This window comes from Sceloporus undulatus, chromosome 4 (genome assembly GCF_019175285.1).
Source record: "Sceloporus undulatus isolate JIND9_A2432 ecotype Alabama chromosome 4, SceUnd_v1.1, whole genome shotgun sequence".
Taxonomy (NCBI): Eukaryota; Metazoa; Chordata; class Lepidosauria; order Squamata; family Phrynosomatidae; genus Sceloporus; species Sceloporus undulatus.
Window position 1 is genome coordinate 63,599,463 of NC_056525.1, and position 20,587 is coordinate 63,620,049.

A 20,587-nucleotide genomic window follows, 5' to 3' on the forward strand; every position below is an offset into this window, starting at 1 on the left:
TTTAAAAAATTCAGTCAAATCATGTGCACTGACAACAGTATTTAAACTACTGTCAACTGCAGCCAAGCAATAGCAAAGATGTGCAGAGCTATCTATTTTTAAATAAAAAGTACACTTTCTAATTATGTTCCCAGGAGAACCACCTCCCTGGCTTTGGTGAACTCTGGGAATCAGCCATCGGTGCAGATAAGGGGACACCAGCAGAAGAGAAAAAAAGCCGGGCTGCACTTTAAAGAGACCACTTTCTAAAGTGCAGGAAGTTTGAATCCACTGCATTTCTGGAGCTGCTTTTTTCACTCCTGCCACCGAGCGCCAAGAGGGGAAAACAATAGCACTTGGCTGGCAGGGAGTGAGCAAAGGGGTGGGCTTGATCCACCCCCCGCACATTAACATCTCCCTGTGCTCATCTTCCTGTGCTCTGAATTGAATTGACAATAAGTTGCCATTGTCAGCTGGTAAAAAAAGATTGGTTCTTATGAAAAGATGCAGTATAATCCTTGGTTTCAAAGAACCGGGTTAAATGGTTTTTTTGCCAGCCCCCTCACAAACTGCACCAAGTCTACTCAGTGCCAGTGTGAATTACCCTAAAATAACCCCGTTTCCACACCAGGTTATATTTCAGAATGTGAATGGCCCCAGGTTGGTTAAATTTATAAAATCAGAAACAGAAGGAATAAAACCTGGGATCTTTCAATCAGTCTGAATGTGCTAATTAATATTATTCACCTTAGTGCTTTATTTTAAGCAAAACAGTGGGAAGTGACCAATAAACAGTGGGAAATGGAATGATTTCACACTCAGAAACTTCATCATTGGCAAAAGTTAACAGGAAAATTATGATAGTGATGAACCCCATGTTAGAAATGTCAATATAGCGTTATTTTATTTATTTATATTTATTTATTTAAATATTTTATATTGCCATAGTCTATCTGTAGATTTCAAGAAAGGGTGCAATTAGCAGAACAACCTTGTTTACAACAGTTAAAAACAAAAAGAATCCACAAGGTAATAGCACAAAGTTCAAGCAATGATCACTAAATGTCAATAGTTTGGGTGAACAAACAAGTTGTAATCTGGCACCAAAATGAGGCCAACATTGGTAACAATCAAACCAAGGGGAGTGCATTGTACATTCAGAGTGCTACAGCTGAGAAGGACCTTTCCCAGTCTCCATTTGGGCTATTGCTTCCTATGGTGAACTTCTTTGTGGCAGGTAGGTATATATAGGGTCAATATATGTAAAGTTGTATATTTCAAAAGATAACATTTCAGGGCTACTTTGCAAGGCTTCTAGTATACATGCATATCTTCTTTATGTCCACTTTCAGTCTCTAAAATCAGCCGAGAGCAGCTTAATTTTAGAAATGTAATTCCTGTGAATTACACCATATGTGCACCATCTTGGAACAACACGAGTATGTTCTTGGTGGCTGCTTCCCATTTCTGGAATTTCCTTCCTCTTGGAGTTGCTGCCAATGGTCTTTCATTGCTGATGTAAGACTCATAAACTTTTTAAGAATTAATTAACCAGTTACAAGAATGTTTGTATTCGCTGAACATACTACAATTTGAAAATGTAATTTGATATTTTCCTTTTAATTATTTCATATAAAGTTTGCTATCTGTTCTGGGGATAGGATTGCTTAATAATGTACAACTATATAAAAACTGATGTTCAATAACAGGTGATTTCTGCTTTGTGTAGTAATTTTGATGCTCCATTCATGCCATAGTATCAGTCAAAAATTTCCCTGTTTAATCATTGATAAATTTTCATTAAAATATCTCTCAGTAAATCATGAGGAAATTTCCATATTTTTTAGCTTAAATCTATACACAGCTTTCACTTAAATATAGAAACTTCAGAATTCTCTTCTCATCCTTATTTATCAACCATACCATAGATCACTAACGATCACCTTTTTATGGAAATGCGCAGTATTACCGAGGCAACCAAACCACAAGGCACAGCTGCACAGCAAAAAAGAAGCCACCTAAAGCAACGCAGCTTCCACTAAAAGACGTGTGGATGCTCACACGTCATCTCTATGGCCCCCATGTGAACGGTGCCATGCAATAGTGGGTGCCGCCCGCACGTAGTAGGGCTCAGGAGCATGTGGTTGGTGCGTGCTCCCAAGCCCTACTATCACAGCCAGGACACCGCTTCCTAGCGGTGTGTATTGGGCTTTAGTTCCACAAGGTATCACAAAACAAGCAAGTACAAATAAAAAGTACTGTATAACTGAAATGTCCAAAAAGCTTCAAGGTCATTTTCTAGGTATGCTTCTCAGATTGGCTGAAGATGTTGTTGTTATTGTTGCTAATTGCCCTTGAGTCGATCCCGACTCATGGCGACCCTGTAGAAGAGACATCTCCAAGACTCCCTATCTTCCACTGCTCTACTTAGGTCCTGTAAATTCATACCTGTGACCGCCTTAATAGAGGCCATTCAGCTAGCATGCGGTCTTCCTCTTTTTTTACAGTCTTGCACCTTTTTGTAGCATTATTGTCTTTTCTAATTAATCATTCTTTCTCATGATATGCCCATAGTATGACAGTCTCAACTTTATCATCTTGGCTTCAGGGAGATTTCAGGTTTGATCTGTTCTAGCACCCATTTGTTTGTCTTTTTAGCTGTCTATGGTATCCTCAGCACTCTTCTCCAGCACCACATCTCAAATGCATTGATTTTCCTCCTATCCATTTTCCTCACTGTCCAGCTTTTGTAACCACACATGGTAAAAAGGAAAACAATGGCTTGTACAGTACAATTCTAATTTTCGTGCTCAGTTGCATATCTTTACATTTTAAGATCTTTTCTAATGCTTTCACAGTTGCCCTCCCCATTCCAAGTCCCCATTCTGTCAATGTTTGACACAAGCTACAGAAACTCCTTTACTATTTCAATTTCATTATTGTCTAGGTTAAATCTGTGTAGATCTTCCATGGTCATTATACTTGTTTTCTTCTTTGATCCTTCTTAGTAGTTGTCCCAGGTCTGTGATATTTTCTGCTAGTAGTATGGTGTCAACTGCATATCTCAGATTATTGATGTTCTTTCCTCCTATCTTCACTCCTCCGTCTTCTGTGTCCAAGCCTGCTCTTTGTATGAGACCTGCCTCTCCCAGAAAACACTGGGGACCAGCAGAGAGACTCTGGAGGCACAGGAGCCCAGCTGTTCCCCCCCCTCCCCCCATAGTCCTAGATTGTTATGTTTTAAGAGTGTGTATCGTTTATATTGTTTTTAGGATTGGAATGGGGATTGAGAATGGGGATTATTTTCTATTTTACTTGTTTTGCTAATTTATTGCTATGTAATTTACTTTGTTAGTTTTATTGCTGCTGTGAATTGCTATGTATTTTTTGCAATTTATTGCTATTGTGAATTGCTTCATTATTTTATTGTTATTGTTTATTTGCTTTGTACTTTCTTTATTGTTGTAATCCGCCCTGATTCCTTGTGATTGGGTGGGCTATAAAAAAATCCTTACTATATCATCATCATCATCATCATCATCATCATCATCATCATCATCATCATATTTTCTGCATACAAATTGAACAGATAGGGTCAAAGGATATAGTCTTGTCTGACCTCTTTGCCAACTGGAAACCATCCAGTTTCTCTATATTCTTTCTAAAAGTAGCTTCATCCTAAGTACAGATTTCTCTTCAGGAATATCAGATGTGGTGGCACTGCCATGTCTTTAAGCATGTTCCATAGCTTTGCATGATCTATGCAGTCAAAGGCTTTGCTATAGTCTGTAAAGCACATGCTGATCTTCTTTTGGAATTCTTTGTTGTGGTCCATTTAGCCACCACATGTTTGCAATGTGGTCCCTAGTACTTCTTCTTTTTCTGAACCCTGCTTGTACCTTTGGGATTTCTTTCTCCATGTATGGTTGGAGTCTGTGTTACAGAATTTTGAACATAATTTTGTTTGCATGGTAAATTAATGCTATGGTCCTATAGTTGCTGCAGTCTTTTGTCTCTCCTTTTTTGTGAATTGGGATGTATATTGAATATTTGCAGTCTGTTGGCCAGTGTTTTGTTTTCCATATTTGTTGACTTATGTTGATTAGCACTAGAATTGATTCTATCAGTGTGGATTGTAGCAGTTCGACTGGAATATAATCTGTTCTTGGTGATTTATTTTTTCCAAGTTCTATTATTACAGTTTTCACTTAATGGGGGGGGGGGGGGTTTTGGGGCGCATCTTCATATGGTTCTTCATTCCATGTATCTTTTATTTTCTCATCTCTTTTATATAACACTTCTCTGTGTTGCCTCCAACGTTGTTTTATTTCTTCCTGGTCTTGAATTACTGTATGTTCTTTTTATTGTCATACAGGATCCTGGACCTTGGTTTGACTTGTCTTAGATTTCTCAGATTTTGTGGAAAAGGTCTTCTCCTTTTGTTGTTGTTGTTGTTGTTGTTGTTGTTATTATTATTATTTATATAGCATTGTAGATTTGCACAGCGCTGTACATAAAACAATAAGTATATAAGAGAAAGCCTGTCTATGACGTACATTGTCTTCCGTCTCCCTGCATTGATCATTGCAGTAGTTGTCTTTATCTTTTCGCACTAGTCATTATACAGTTGCATTCATGGTTTGATTTTGTTCTCATCTCCCTTTTGTGTTGCTTCTCTTCTTTCTATTACTGCTTGAAGTGTTTTATCTGTCATCTATTGTTTCTTCACTTTATTTTTGACTACAAAAAGTTTGTGTTTGCATGCTTCCTTTATTATGTCCCTGGCTTCTTACCACAGGTTTTCTGGTTCCCAGTTAATTATGGGGCCAAAGAGATGGCCTGAAAAAGCCACTTTCTGGGCAACTTGTGGGCATGGTGTTTTGACACTGCACACCCCCAAGACGCCAGGAAGCTGCTCAGCCATTCAGAAGGGGGCGGCTTCAAGCAACTCTGGGGGCATGGCATTTTGTGTTGCTTGTGGGTGCTAACCGTATAGTTCTCAAAGCACAGGAATCCAATTTTAAATCAACAGAGATCTATAGAAGTAGTTAGATTGGCATTCACAGTCACTTTTTGCATCATCAGTACACAATTATTTCCTATTTGAGATGCATTATTCGTTCGTCATTCACCATGCAGATCAGTTTATACCCTGCTGTCAGTCTTGAGATCTTGAGGGAGTGTAAAATAAATCCAAACTGACAAATTTAAAACTGTGTTAATAAGAATAACTCTTAAAACACATTGAACAATTTAACAAGCGCCTTTGAAAAGACATCTTAAAACAGGTTAAAATACTTTAAAGCGATTTAAAACCATGTAAGTGCAAGGGTTTGTGTAAATCCAATTACACCTCAAAAGTTTTACTGAACAGCCATGGTTTCACTTGGCATCAGAATGACAGCAACAATCCACGGTGTCATTAGGGTTGGTGTCACCCAATGTGGTAACTCATGGGGTCACACACACACCCATTGACCTCCCATACCACACCATACAGAATCCTTGGTAATTTTTTTGTACTAATTTTACTCATAAATTGTAATTCTCATATGTCACTGAATGTAATGGCAGTAGTTGTGACATAAACAACTAGCAAAATTTAAATTACACATTTAAATTAAAATACCATACACACAGCCTAAATATATTTACATGTATATAGTAGTTTCATGTCGTTAATGTGAAAATCTGGTATGATGTGATGTTTTTAATGAAAATTTGAAAATAATAATTTTTTTAAAAAAAAATTAAAAATCAAATTTGCCTTTTTAAAAAAATAAATAAATCCTGGGACCTCTCCTTTCTCCTGCCATTGAGCCTCACCCCACTCACACTATCTCTTCACTATTTTAAGGGGAGACACTGGAAAAACTATCCAAAAGATTTGGCTGAAAGAAGTTCTGTGCATGGGAAGTCAAACTAGATAGTAAGTTTAACACATCTTTAGAAGCGGTGCTTCCTCAAGACGTAAAAGAGATCTGTTTCTCATAGGATATTATATCCATTTGCCTACATATCTTGCACTTAGCATGCTTTGTTTTATAATTGCTCACTAGAAAGTGTACACAGGCTTAACATTGCAAGTTAGATTGCTGAGATGCATATCTTTAAGTCCATTCTATTATGGGAGTAAAAACTGGTTAATCAGGTTAGTCAGAGAAATCACCGTTTGCCTTGAAGTCTAGTTTGACCCTGGATTGCAACCAACCCAAGAAACGTCCTGAGTTGACTGAGCTACAAGTCAACTAACTTTATTGCAAAAATTAAGTAAGTTGCTTTTTTAGTCAATGACCATACTGGCAGGAGAATTCGGGGAAGTGCCCCCAGAGTAGTATTCCCAAACTCTGCCCCCTTGTTATATCCTCTACAAATCCTTTGTCTTGCCTGTGTGATGATAGTAGTGACCAGGAAAACACTCAACATTCAAAAGCCTCATGGACTATGAGGTTGGGACTAGGTTACACAGTTGAGGACAAAGAATGTCCACCTCTGGCCACTCCACGAGTGTGCCCTGAGTGGCATGGGCCTGCAGCAACCAGACGCTGCAGTCCTGAGGCTGGCCACCGCCATGGGCTGTAATAAGCCACCAGCAAGGAGTGCTTTTTGTGCTTCTTTAGCAGCCTGGTTTGGGCCACCTTAGCTGGCTGCAGTGCAACTTCATCTCTCAGGCCATAGCCTGAGGAGCAATGCCAGTGCCACAATCCCAGTATTGAAGGCCAACCAAGATTTCCAGAAAAGATTTCGCAGGCCTCAGAGGGAGAGAATAACCACTGGGCCTCATCCCCTTTCCCGCCACCATTCCCTTCTCCTTTTGTGTCATGTCTTTTAGATTGTAAGCCTGACGGCAGGGAAAATAATAATTGTAAATTAAAAATAATAATTGTAAGCCGCTCTAATAGCCTTTAGGGCTGAAGGGCAGGGTATAAATACCATCCATCCATCCATCCATACATACATACATACATAAATTCCCTGTTCCAGGATAAGGTAAGTTCAAGAACAAGGTCCAGACAATGCAAAGTTTAGGTTGGCAGGTCTAAGCAGAGAACAAACAAGACAGTTATCCAAAGACAGAGTCAAAGCAGTCTGAATTCGAGCATAAAGGATCTTGCCAGGGACCAGACAAGTCACACAGAGGCAATCCAGAGGTGCAGTCCAAAACAGTCAAAATATAACAGGCAGACATCATGAAAGGAGCTGACAAGAACTGGACCTAGTAGCAGATGTTGTTTCTAGCAACCTTCCTGTCCTAGAATTGAGAAATAGAAACTTGATCATCCCAGGGTCTTGACTGCAGGCACTTTGCCAGAAGTACTTCTCATGGGCATGGTTGAGTTTTTCAGTCCTTGTGCTAGTACTACCCAAGTACCCATGAATAACATGGCCATGCTGGCTCAGAAATTCTGGAAAGTACGGGGGGGGGCTTTTCAAAGCTTTGTTCTGAATGAGAAGGTTCCATTTAGCCATCATGGTTAACAGTTAATAGAGCTGTCCATAATTATTATCCACATCACAACAATAAATGGAGTAAGAATGGTAAAGCCATGATATGAAAAATCATATAGAAATCAGTAGTGATAATTTGAAGACACAGCATCCTAGGACTACACTAAGACAATTGCAGAGGGAGGAGTTTCTTATTAACACCCATTGTGCCAATGTAGTTCTGATCATGAGACTGAGCTATAATTTTGTAAAAGCATATATCAGACTTAAACTAAACGTTGTCATCTCTCAAAGCGCAGCTTAATGAGAACCATATATACAATAACCTTTTAAATCAGACAGAATAATTGTCTAGATTATTGTTTGGAACCCCTAGTATTAACGTGATAAATTAATACCAGCACTAATTAATAAACATCAGTATTCAGGAAGCTGAAATTTGAAAACTAGGTCTCCTACTGTTTTAAAGCTCTCCTTCTTCCCTAGACACATAGATATTAGAGTAAAGAATATGTTAACATGTAAAGTTATGTCTTAGTTGTGAAGTTGAAGGCTTTCATGGCCAGCAACCATAGTTTTTTGTGGGGTTTTTGGGCTGTGTAGCCATGTTCTGGAAGAAATTATGTCAGCCACAGATGCAGGCAAAACATCAGGAATAAATTCTTCCAGAACATAGCCACATAGACTGACCCCCCCCCCAAACTATGTGTTAGTTTTTCCAAATGTTTTTCTCCTTGAAAGCAATGACTAAATGCAACAATCAAATAAAAGTTCCCAGTGTATTCAACTAGCGAGAGTTCCAGGGGCAGCAGAAATGACCTAGTTTTTCTTTGTATGAGAATGCACTGGATGCTTACGTTCTCTTTGTAATTTTTATTTATGAATACATTGGCCCATTTTGGCATAGTTCTGGCAAAGCTGGCAGCCTGAAAAAAAATCTACGGTGCACCCACATCATATGTGGCTTTTCAGCATACGATGAAAGCCGTGCGGGGAGGAAGGGGCAGTACATCCCATAGGGACAAATGGGGTGCGCGCCCATGGTGCACATGTGCCTCCGCATCACTGCATGCGCGAGCCCCTATTTAAATGAGCATATGCGTTATTTGTTTTACACAGGCGAGTCTGGAACGGATCTCTGCGTAAACAAAGGGCGCACTGTATTAGCCTCTTAGCAGAGTAGTAAAACAACACAACCATTTCACTAAGCAATCTGGTGGGAGAAGGATAGGTCGGGTGGTACTTCCAAGTGAGCCATAAGAGGCCTGATTCCCACTACCTTTTAAACCGAATCGCAAATTGGTTTGAACCTGTTCAAATGACCCTGGTTCCCACTTGAACCAAATTGCTGAAGCCATTCAGCGAGGGAGCCATGCGCTAGGCCCATTTAACCCGTGACTTTTTGATGCTGATTTTTTCAGTGTCTTTTTGGATAAATCTATTCTGCACAAGTGTGAACCAGATGTGGATCAGAATAGATTTCAATTTGCCCTTTGACTAGCTGAAGAGAGTCCATTTTGAATCAATTCATTCGTGAATGTGAACCACAAGTGAGTTATTTTACAGGGAAAAAATGTGATAGCGGCAAACTGATTTATTTGTGAGTGGGAAGGAGGCAGCCGTGACTTTTTCTGATGTAACATGGAAAAGGGTCAGTCATTTTCTTCCTTCATCCTTGCTTTACTAGTCAGCCCACTTGCCAGCATGGAATACCTTATTGTTTAAGGATGTACATCCTTATTTATTTCATTATCAAATACAAGATTAAATCATTTCAAAGGGCTTATCCCTGTGGAGAGTTTTTGAGCATTTTTCTTTCTAACAACAACAAAAAAATGTCAATTTGTCCAAAAACAAAACAAAACATAACCCTTTTGAGCAAAAAAAGTGTAAAAAAGAATATTATAAGCAGTAAACAATATCTTTTGCAACCAAAAAAATTACACTACTCATTTAACACAGCCCCTGACAAAAAAAGTTAATTTTAGAAATATTTTTATATCTGTCTAGCCCCCTTTTCTTCCTTGTCCTCCATCCAGCTGGACATTAACCAGCATCAGGATTGGAAGGGTGGTGAAGGAGTACTGGCAAAAAACAAACTTTGTCAGATTGCGGTACCTTGTCTGTGGTAGACTATGCAATATAGAGAAAGAATGGAATTCTACTCTACCTGATCCCATTATAGCTATGTGTCCCTGCCTACAACAGTCAAGATAAACAAACACAGAGGATCCCTTACGGAGCATACCTGAACAGCGAAACAAAGAAAAGGAGAAAGCAAACAAGCAAATGTATATGTTTGACCACCAAAAAGGAGATCATAGAAAAGTAAAAGCTCATGACATAAACATAAGCATTCCCTGGGTGCATTTTGGAAGATATTTTCAAGTGGTCTCTGTTGTGTGTGCCTTCAAGTTGTTTCTGATGTATGGCAGTCCCGTGGCTATCCTATCATGGGGTTTTCTTGGCAACATTTGTTCAGAGGAATTTTTGCCTTTGCACACACCTGAGATTGAGACAGTGTGATGTCCTCGAAGGTACCCAATGGGTTTCCATGGCTGAGCGAGCATTCAAACCCTGGTGTCCAGCAGGGACGTATCCAGGATTTTGGGAAGGGGGGCTTGGGCGCGGCGGTGTACACATGCCATGGGCGTACATGCCATTCATTGTATTCCAGCATGCAGCTTCAGCGTAAGGTTTATTTTTAACCCCAAGGCCCCCCCCTCAGCTATGCCACAGTGTCCAGGGTCCTTGTCCAACACCCAAATCACTACACCACACTGATTCTCAAGTGGTCTCTAGAAGGTTCAACATGCTTTTGTTTACTTATGCAAGGCTCACCTGACCTGGTTCTCTCATTTTACATGTGCCTATTGTTACCTTTGGATAAAAAGTTTGCTGCAACATGTTGCACTGCTTTTCTTTTCTAAAGATCCTATCCCTAATCTTCCCACATTATTTCTGCTTCTGGTACCAAATTTTCTGTTAAAGAAGTCATGCTGAGCAATACATCTACTTTGTTAACTGAGATATACCTATATTGTCTGTGTAAAAATATAGCCTTTTTGCATAAAAATGAGCAAATACATTTTTCACAAAAATTACTAAAATACATAAATTTTTGCAGTGATTAGCCATTTTCTTGATGGGCCATCTCTGTTTCATGACATTCTTTCTTGATGTGGGTAAGAAAATTTGTGAGTATTCTTCATACCCCTGTTTTCACCTGGGATGACCTAATAACAGTATGGAGAGGTGGTTTTTTTAGAAGTAATTTGTTATGTAACTTAATACAAAAGCACTCACTTGAATGTGATTAGTTAATGTTAAATTGCAAATGTTCATACTTGTCACATTGTTCTTTGCATTATTCATACTTTTCAGTTGCTTTTTAGTTCTGTTGTTCTAAAAATGTAAGAAAATAGAAGGGAAATTAAGTCAATGTTACTTGTTGTATGGGGAAGATAAGGACATTATCAATTGTTATTCTATTTCCAAAGGAATTGTTATTCTATTGTTACTGCAAAAACTAAGGTGTGACAGAATGGGCTTTTACGTGTATTAGGACAGGGCTTCTGTACTGTTAATAACTGTGTGGAAGAAGAAATTTCATAGCTGGTATAGTGTTTCCTGCTAGATACATCCTCTTCCACACCACTGTTAAAGGTGCAAGAGTCCTGTCCTCTTTTTCATGGGGCCAACCTACTTACAAGTAATGTTGTTTTACAGTGAAGATTATCGCACTGCGTTCTGAGAACGTTCCATATCATCACGTGATGAGAACGTTCCTGGAACGGATATTACCGCATTAGAAATCAAAACGGGATCAGAACGGGATCAGAACGGCAGTTTACCGCACTGCGATTCCTTTTTCTTGAAACCGTTCTCAGAACGGTTTGCTGTATTAAGTTTTGTGGGCTGTCTTCTGATGACGTCGCCACTCAGTGGTTGGACGGCTCGGGAGAGGCGCTGCCCCCAGGAAAGAGGGAAAAGGGAGGCTTGGGCCATGGAGCTCGCCTCTCCTGAGTCCCTCGGCTTACTGAAATCCCTCACCTCCCTTCCCCATAGGAATCAATCCAAAAACGGAGTTTAAAATCTCTCCCAGATGCAGACCCAAAGGGCTCTCCTCTGCTCCTTTTAAACTCAGTTTTTGGATTGATTTCTATGGGGAAGGGAGGTGGGGGATTTCAGTAAGCCTAGGGACTCTGGCCGGGAGAGTGCTTCTCAGCCTCACTGAGAAGTCTTCCCTCCGAAGATTCTCTTGGGAGGGAAAGAAGGCAAGCCCCTATAAAACGTTGGGGCTTCATATGCTGGCATATGTTTGAAGAAAATAGGATAAAACCTATGTAACTTGATGGGCCAAGGGCAGAGTCCCCTCCTTGGCAGCCTGGGCTTTAAGGGAGCTCCACGGAGGTCCCTTCAAGCGGCGGGAAAGGGAGGGGACTGGACCAAGGGCAGAGCCCCGACAGCCATTGCAGCTCTTTAAACCGGTTAGAAAGGAAGAGTCCTCTGCTGTCATCCCATTTCCCCTTTTTGGCAGCTTGACACCCTTTTGCTCCTGTGTGTGTGCATGTAATGTGTGCCTTCAGGTTGTGAGCTTCCCTCCCCGCTTTAACTCTTGTCTGGCTCTTTGCTATGGAATTCTGGGAGTTGTTTGCTTGCTTTTGTGTGGTGCTCCAAACAGAGGAGCTTTTGTGGGTTCCCTCCTGGAGGGAAGGAGGAGAAGGTCCTGGGCATCCCTGCCTCCTGCATTGTGACAGCACAGGAGCCCCACTGGACATGACACTAGAGACCCCCGGAGAAGCAGCCAGACCCTCTCCCTCTTGCTCTCTGCTCTGGTCTCTTCTTTCCCTCTCTTTCCCTGCTTTCCTCTTCTCTTCCTTGTCCCACCTTTCCTCCCTTTTTCCTCCCTTCCCTCCCTCCTTCTTTCCCCCCTCACACACACACACCTTCCCTCACTGCAGTCACTCGCCTGCCTGCCTCCCTCCCTGCCTGTCATTCTTTCAGCCAATCAGAAGACAGAGGAATGAGGGAACGGATTTGAGAACGGATAAGAATACCGCACACACTTCTCTTGGAACGTTTTCATCACGTTTCAGCTCTCTGGGAACACATTCAGAACACATTCAAATCCGTTCCCTCCTGGAACACATTTGGAACACATTTAAGCGTTCTGAGAACCCGATTGGAACACATACGTGCGGTATTCTCAAATGCGTTCCGTTCTCATCACGTGATCAGAACGTTCTCAGAACGCAGTGCGATAATCTCCAAAGTGTAATGCCAGTTGCTTGTATATGTAATTAAGGTTGCATCTGAATTGTTGAAATAAACCAGGCTGACACCACTTTAACTGCCCTGGCTCAATATTGTGGAATTCTAGGAATTGTAGCTTTGTGATACATTTAGCTTTCTCTACCAAAGAGGTCTAGTGCCACAACAGGCTATCATTCCCAGAATTCCACAGCATTGAGCCATGGCAGTTGAAGTGGGATCATCCTGGATTATTTTTGCAGTGCTGATGCAACCTAAATAAACCTCAAGACATCCAAGTATTTTATAAGCACCTGTGTTTGTTGGAATTGAGAGTGTACTTTATCAGACCTTGTTGGCCTTAGTGTGTGTACTAGCAAGGAAAAAGACAGATGAGATCAGCCATTAATTTGCTTTCATCCTTATCCCTAATAACCTCCTTAATAGAGCTGCTATTTGTTTTATAATATGTATGGTTCAAACCATGGTTTCCAGTCCTAGCATTTGGAGTTCACATGAGACTATGGTTTGCATGAAAGCAGAAGCAAAACCTTCTGATCTCTACATGACTGTGGAATAGGAAAAAAGAGGAGGTGAGAGTGGGGATGTCCAAGGTTTGCAGTATGTAGCAGGAAAGCTTAGTTCCTCATTGCACCTGAAATGAGTACTGTAATTATTTTGAACTCTTTTTCTGGATTTCACCTGCCGATGGTTCTCACACAAAGTAGGGGAAGCTTTAGAGTAATGAGGTACCAGCAAGAAAGGAAGGAATTCTGGAACATCTCTAGAGAAGTTTGAAATTGTGAGGTTTTGGAATAAAGTCCGAATAAGAGTATAAGTTGTGGTAGTGATATAAGACTAGTTAACTATATTTTCTGTTGATATGCCATCAATCCCTACATCTATCAAACTACTTCTCTGTCAGCCCTTTCTCTGTCTAAATGTCCCAGCTCTGCTCTCCTCTTCCCAATTCCCCACTTTGTTCTCATCTTGCTTCAGTTGTTGCAAACTGAATTCAAAGTGGAAAAGTAGTATGTACTCCATCAACTCAGAAGGAGAAGATGGCGGGAGAAAATCTTGCCCTTTACAATAGGCTCAGGCAAAAGCACCATGGGTATTTTTCCTCATTACACTATGCCCTGCCACCACATTCATGGGACCAGTACCCTTGGTTTCACCTATCCGTGTTCAAAAAAATATGGTCTCTCCAGGCACCTGGAGGTCCTCCAGAGCAAATCTATGTTCAACTTCCACCAACAATATATGGTTTGCTATTTGTTATGCACAATTTTCACTATCTGTGATAAATCTGGGAATATACCCCTCATGAATATGGGGCTATACTGCAATAACTTTTACCATCTTAACCACAGTCTGATTTTGCTTGGCTATATGTATCAGTTTTCATTTATAAAATGTTGCAGGATGTGTAATAAATTCATTGAATCAGTGGGATGTACCCATGTGTTCAGTTTAACAATTTATTCAATGAATCTGCTTTACCTGGGAGTAAACAATAGGATTCAGGCCTTTGTCTTCCCTTCTCTAGAAATTCTGCAAGATCTGTCCAATGGTAAATAAGTGCATTCTTTCTCAGTCCCATGATTTGCTTCTGCCTCTTAGCACATACACAAATGCATAGCGCATGTTCAGACTGTCTGTCCCAACCTGTTGCCCTCCAAATGTGTTGTACTACAACTCCTATGAGAGTAAATGATCACACTGGCCTGTGATAATGGATGTTGTAGTACAATACTCTGATGGGAAAGGCTGTCCATATGACCAGGCTATTTGAAGGACTGTCTGCACCCATAGGAATCTGCATAGGCTCTAAGATCAGTCATGGACACCCAGTTCACCTCTATACTTATGAGATCTTGTAAGACACAGGCACAAGAAATTGGTCTCTTTCTGTGTTAGCCTCAACGTTTTGGAGTGTGTCAGCCTAGGAAATGTGTATGACTCCTTCATTCACTATATTTAAATTAGCATTAAAGATCTAAAGCATTAAACATAAGTCACCCGTCAACTTATGGCAACCTCATGAATTTCATAGGGTGTTCTTAAGCAAGGGATACTCAGACGTGTTTTTGGCAGTTCCTTTCTCTGAAATATAGCCTACAGCACCAGGTAGTCATTGGCGGTTTTCCATTCAAGTGGTAACCAGGACTGATCCTGCTTAGCATCCAAGATCAGATGGGATTTGGTGCCTTTAGGCTATTGTAGACTGCTTTTAATCAAATGTAGGCCCATCTTTTATACTGTCCTCCTTTGTCTTGGAGGTATTTTAAATGTTTTAATTTATTTTTATCTATATTTGCTATTTAGTTTTCTCTCCCTGCTTTGCTTCAAAGAGCAGTGTAGAAACAGTTGAAATAATAAACAAAATGCTGCAATGCAAGTGGGTGGGAACAGCAGCTCTCATTCCAGACCTATGGTCTGTCAAGCAACTACAAAAACAAGCTCCCCATTTGCCAGAGAGCCCTTTTTATGCATTGTCTGAGAATGCTGCTTGGTAGGTCTAAGCTCCTAGAAACAAAGGAGGACAGAGGCTAACAAGCAGTGCTTTGCTTTCTAACTATTATTTCATTCTAAACTTCCTATCCATAAAAATGAATGTAACCCCAAAAATGTAGAATTATGAATTTACATTTTGGGGTTAAGGAATGTAATCCCTAAAATAACCTTCAGTAGAAATGTCAAGGGGGGATAGAAATAGAGACAACTGAAAGATGTATTGAGCTGTTTCCCCACAACTTGTGCATCTGGCAATCTCATGTTTGTTTACTTCTTGGCTACAGATTATAATTCAGGGGTAGGAATCATGAGGTTGTGGGACCTCAGTCCTCAGCTTTCCCCACCATTGGCTATGCTAGTTAAGGCTACTGGGAGTTGCAGTCAAACAACATCTGGAGGTCTACATGCTTTCCATCCCTTCTTTAGTTCCCATCTGCATGAGCCTTGAAAAACACTAATGCCAGTCTAATTTATGGTTCCATGACTCCGTGGTTGCATCATGCAATCCTTAGCACTTTTACAAGAGAATGAGCGCTGCTAAAACCAGTGGGACTTGTTTTTGAGTAAACCTGCTTCAGATCAGGCTATAAGTGCAATTGAAAGTGATAGAGTTTCCATTAATAGTAGCAAGTTTTCCCATGGTCTTAAAGGGCATGGAATCATAACTTTCACTGGATTGCAGCCATTCTGTTTACGGCACAAATGTTTTATTGTGTTTGTTTGTTCCAATCATCTTTATTTAAGGTAGCATTCCTTTCGTTCTGAGCATGGAACATTTTCAAGCATTTGAATAGTAATATTTGTTGCTGAGGGAAACAAATTCATTCCTGTACTGGTGCAGCATTTGCAACTGTTTGTGTGGAATAAGGTTGTACCACGTATAAATTTGGAACTGTACATGCATTATCACTAGAAATAAGGTTTGCATGTACTAGTGTTGCGTAGTACAGGCGTGATCACTAAAAATGTCTGACATAGATTCTCGCTTGTTGATGTCCGTGGTATTTGATGAGCTTTTAAAGACCCTTTAAACTTGATTTTGAAGAACTGGGGTGGGTACCTTTGATTTCCACTCTCCATCCTTTTCCTATCACTAAAATGTAGTTATCATCTAGAAAAAAAATTCTTGTTGACAAATTGTTGCAGCAAACTGCAAATAAACAAACAAAAACCTTTAAAATTTAGTAATTACTGCTTATTGAAGGGGAATTCCTGGATTGCTGCCAAAGTTTTGTGGTATGGTTGCTGCTGAATTTGTGTAGTGTGGTTTGGGAAAGGCTGGGGGATACAAAAATGGGTGGGGTGAGGTTGCATGTGGCCCATGTCTGCTCTAGGAGTAAATAAGGGTATTGCTCCCTCCCCATGAAATTGTCCATCTTCTGCTCAAATTTCTAGTATTGCATAAAGTGATATATTCAATACAGTTCACACCTAGAACTCATATTTGCTGTGTTTGCATTTTGTTGGTCACTTTGCCTCCCCTCTTTCTTTGGATGCCTTGACAGTTATTTCTAAATGTTCAAATGTTACTGCAGTGACAGAAATTTAGGGACTAAAGGGAAATTTCATGTGTGGGTGTCCACATTATGCCAACTAACCTGCCTCCACATAGTGACATCCCTATTCAATCTGTAGATATTGTCAGCCCTCCATATCTACAGATTCTGCATCCATGGATTCTACCATCCATGGTTTGAAAATATATTTTAAATTTTCTGGGGGGAAAAAACCTTGATTTTGATATTTTATATAAGGAACATCATTTTACTACACTGCCGCTGAGGGGTGGTCTACATACTGTATTTAAGACTACTTTTTAACCCAGGAAAATCTTCTCAAAAGTCGGGGGTTGTCTTATACGTCGGAGGTCGTCTTATAGGGCGGGTGCTGAAACTTCCGAGCTGGACTGGAGAATCTGCGGTTGCCGCATATGGTGGGGGGAGCTCAAAATGGCCGTGGCTGCATCCCCTCCATATGTGGTGACCATATGAAAGCAGGAAGGGAGGCGCTGCACAAGTACGGTAGAATAAAATCTTGGAGACAGGGAGGCAGGCAGGGAGAGCTGACCAATTCAAGCAGGCTTTGCATACAACAAGTTTTCCTGCTAAGTACCTGCATGTCATAAGCATTTGAATTAAAATTATCATATTGAAATCAAATCTGATGGTTTTTTATTTTTATTTGGTGTGCGTTGGAAGAGGGGTAGTCTTATACAGCGAGTATATCCCAAACTCTATATTTTAACTGGAAAAGTTGGGGGTCGTCTTATACGCCCAGTCATCTTATACACCAGAAAATATGGTAGGTGAAAAAATTCATACTCACTTCGATTCCAGTTCTGTAGGAACACATGATGTACGACTGGCTTCACAATGGAAGTGCTCTTTTAGGCATTTATACAGGTTTTTAAAACTCACTTTTTACTCACAGTGATCCTGTTAGTGCCACACCTACTCAAAATAAACTGGATTCAAGTTGTACTGATTGCACATATTTACCATGCCAAAATCCAAATCAGTACAAAAGGGATGCACTTTACTAACATAACATTTTTTTCCTCAGACAGATCAGAATTAAATATAAGGCAATTTAAAAATACTGTCAGCTTCTAAAATAGTTTCTCAAAGAGCAGAATAAAACATAAGAGCAGCAGACGAACATAGAATTGGCAAATCACATTAAAACCATTTAAAACAAAGAGCAGTGTTGCTTTAAATTTTAAAATCCACCCCTCTTTATTATCTAAAAAGCAAATTGAAACAAACAAAAACGAGTTTTTAGATCCCATCAAAAAAAAAAAAAAAAAAACAAGGAAGGAATGAAGTATACTTTCTGGAAGTAGTACTGTAGCGCCAGAGTTAGAGGGTACTCTTAAAAAGATTTCTCATCATTCTTACTGAACTTACTTAATAGTAAAAATACCTCTCTGCCAGGCAAATTCACATGAATGTAGCAGGCAGAACTTCAAGTAACTTGGTCCCCTTCCCCAGAACCTATTCCTCCATGGTACTCTTGACGCTTCATTTCCAAATCTTACTGAACATTACTTTATATTTAGTTCTGTATTAGCCTACAAAATCCACTCATGACAAAACTGCTACCTCTGTCCTGGACTGTAAACATTTGGATAGTGGTGCTTAATGGTCAGATTCCTCTTGTAACCAAGTGGAGCCAGTGGGCTTATTGATGTCAGCTTTCCTTTTGAACTGGCTTCTGCATTAAACCAACCTCTTATGGTTGTTGTCTTATGCTGTATTCTCTTCTTGCATCTAATATTAAAATAGTAATGACTGTGGCAGAAAGATAATAAGCTTCAGCCAGATTAGAAGGGGCAAGTTCTTATCGGAGACTGCTGAAGACACATGTCTTTCACCTGCTTCTTTAATATCCCCCATCTTTCATTCCTGCCGCCTAACCCCCACCCACTGACTTAGAACAAAAGGGGTATTATTGTCCCAGGTCTTTTCAGGCAGCAGCCAGGAAGACATCCCCCCCTTTCTGCCACCACAACCCTATTCCTTGAATGAGGAGCAGTTTGAAATAAGCCTTTTCCACCCCTGCAGGAGATTAGCTAAGTTTGACAAGGCAGTGAACTTTAGGAAGGGTGAAACAGGGTCTCCTTGGAAAGTTTAGGCAATTGAGCCCTGAATAATTTTGGCAAGACAAGTCACCGAGGCACCCAAAAGCTGGCAAGCAACTTTCAAAAAGAAGGAACGAAAGGAACATGAAGGCCATGGATGAAAACAATCATGAGGATGATGAAGAGTGGAAAAAGAAGACTTGGGAGCAGAGGAGACCAAGAGAATGCATAAATTTAGGACAAATGTTGTTGCTTTTTAATGACATAGGCACACAACTCAAGAATAAATTCTGGCAATGCATCCCTCATTGTTTTTTTAAAGAAAAATGACAAAAATTTAACCTTAAAATATGTACTTTCCTGATATCTTGAAGGGTATTTCTTTGATATTTAAATAACCCCCTCTTTTTTTTCTCCCAACACTATTGGTCATGCAGTATTCTGTGGTCACTGAGATGCTCAATTTTCATTCAGCTGTTTGGGGAGATGTCTCCTGCTTAGATTTTTTTCCCCTTAAATTATTTTTTTCTGACTTTCCTGACCTTTGGTAGACTAAGATTTGTAGGCACTATGGGAAACTGGAGAGTAGCAACAAGGAAGAAGAAACACACCTCAAGTCTTCCCCACTTTCCAATCTAAAATGACTGGCCAGCAGTTTTATGCCAATATTCAACAATACCTGTTACATCTGGTACTGTTTTTAACTGTCATAGAAATATCCCTTGGAATTCTGGAGTTTTTAGTTTGATGATGCACTAGAACTCTCTAGCTGAGAACTCCAAATTACCTTTCTTAAATATCTCTTGCTAAGCAGGCATAATTCATGATGAAAAACAACTGCTTCTTCTATACTGTACTTGTATCTTTTCTTTATTTTATTTATTTATCCAGCTAGCTAGCCAATGTCTTTTTTAAAAAAAAAGAAAAAAGGAAGGGAACATCACTAGAACTTCCCCTGCCCTTGGCTTTAGTATTAGCCATTATATTGAAAAGGCTTCTTCCCGCACCATAATTGTCAGTTTCATGTAAGAAAAAAGACTTGCAGAACTTTTGTACTCCATCACATGGGAAAAACTCACACATGCTCAATTTCTCGGCAAGGTTTACCCAGTTGCAAGTTCTCATTCTGTTGTTCCCTTTAGCCAGTTCCCACTTACAATGACCCTAAGCTGAACTTATCACAGGGTTTTCTCAGCTAGATTGTCCAGAGGGGATTTGCCAGTGTGGATGACAGAGTGTGCGGTCACACAGTGGGTTTTCATGGCCAAAGCAAGGCCATGTCCAGCACTCAGACTCCTACACCACACTGGCTCTCTTCTGATTCTGTACACACACAAGGGATCATACAAGTTCTACACAGTTAATAGTGTGATGCATTGTATTGGCTTTTTCCTGCATGAAAGTGATATCTGCTTAGGGGGGGGTAAATGAATATTTCAAAATAAAAGGGCTAGACTCGTGATTTTAAAACTTTTTGGGTTAACAAAGTATGCAATAACTTTTGACTTGAAGCAGATATTTTTATTCTTCTCTTCCTAAATCAAATAAGACATATTTTAAGTGTTTGGACTGTGTGGATCAGAGGCCTGATATTAAATGAATGTTGATTGTGGATTTCTATATCATCCCTAGCCATTAAGACTAGCACTCAAGGTTCCAAGTAAGGGGAACCATTGAGCCACATCTCATTGTACAGGATACTTTTGGCCACTGGCTCAGTAACTCCCTGAAATCACTCTGTCCTGCCAAAGATTCCTCCCTAATGCTCATTAAGCCACTTGCAAATCCCAGGCTGAACATGGCTGCACA

The 20,587-nt window shown here is 40.1% G+C and overlaps 1 protein-coding gene across 22 annotated transcripts in view; it reads left to right on the top strand.

Annotated features, from left to right (window-relative positions):
- Window positions 1–1,107: 1,107 nt before the first annotated feature.
- LOC121927857 overlaps window positions 1,108–20,587 on the top strand; it is a 171,525-nt gene continuing 152,045 nt past the window's right edge. For 17 of the 22 annotated variants that reach the window (XR_006103349.1, XR_006103350.1, XR_006103355.1 and 14 more), the window contains exon 1: window positions 1,108–1,216. The gene's annotated coding sequence lies outside the window, so the exon portion shown is untranslated. Of the gene's footprint in view, window positions 1,217–1,331; window positions 1,496–20,587 lie in introns of those variants that run through there. The other 5 variants (XR_006103367.1, XR_006103370.1, XR_006103371.1 and 2 more) reach the window with 4 other exon arrangements.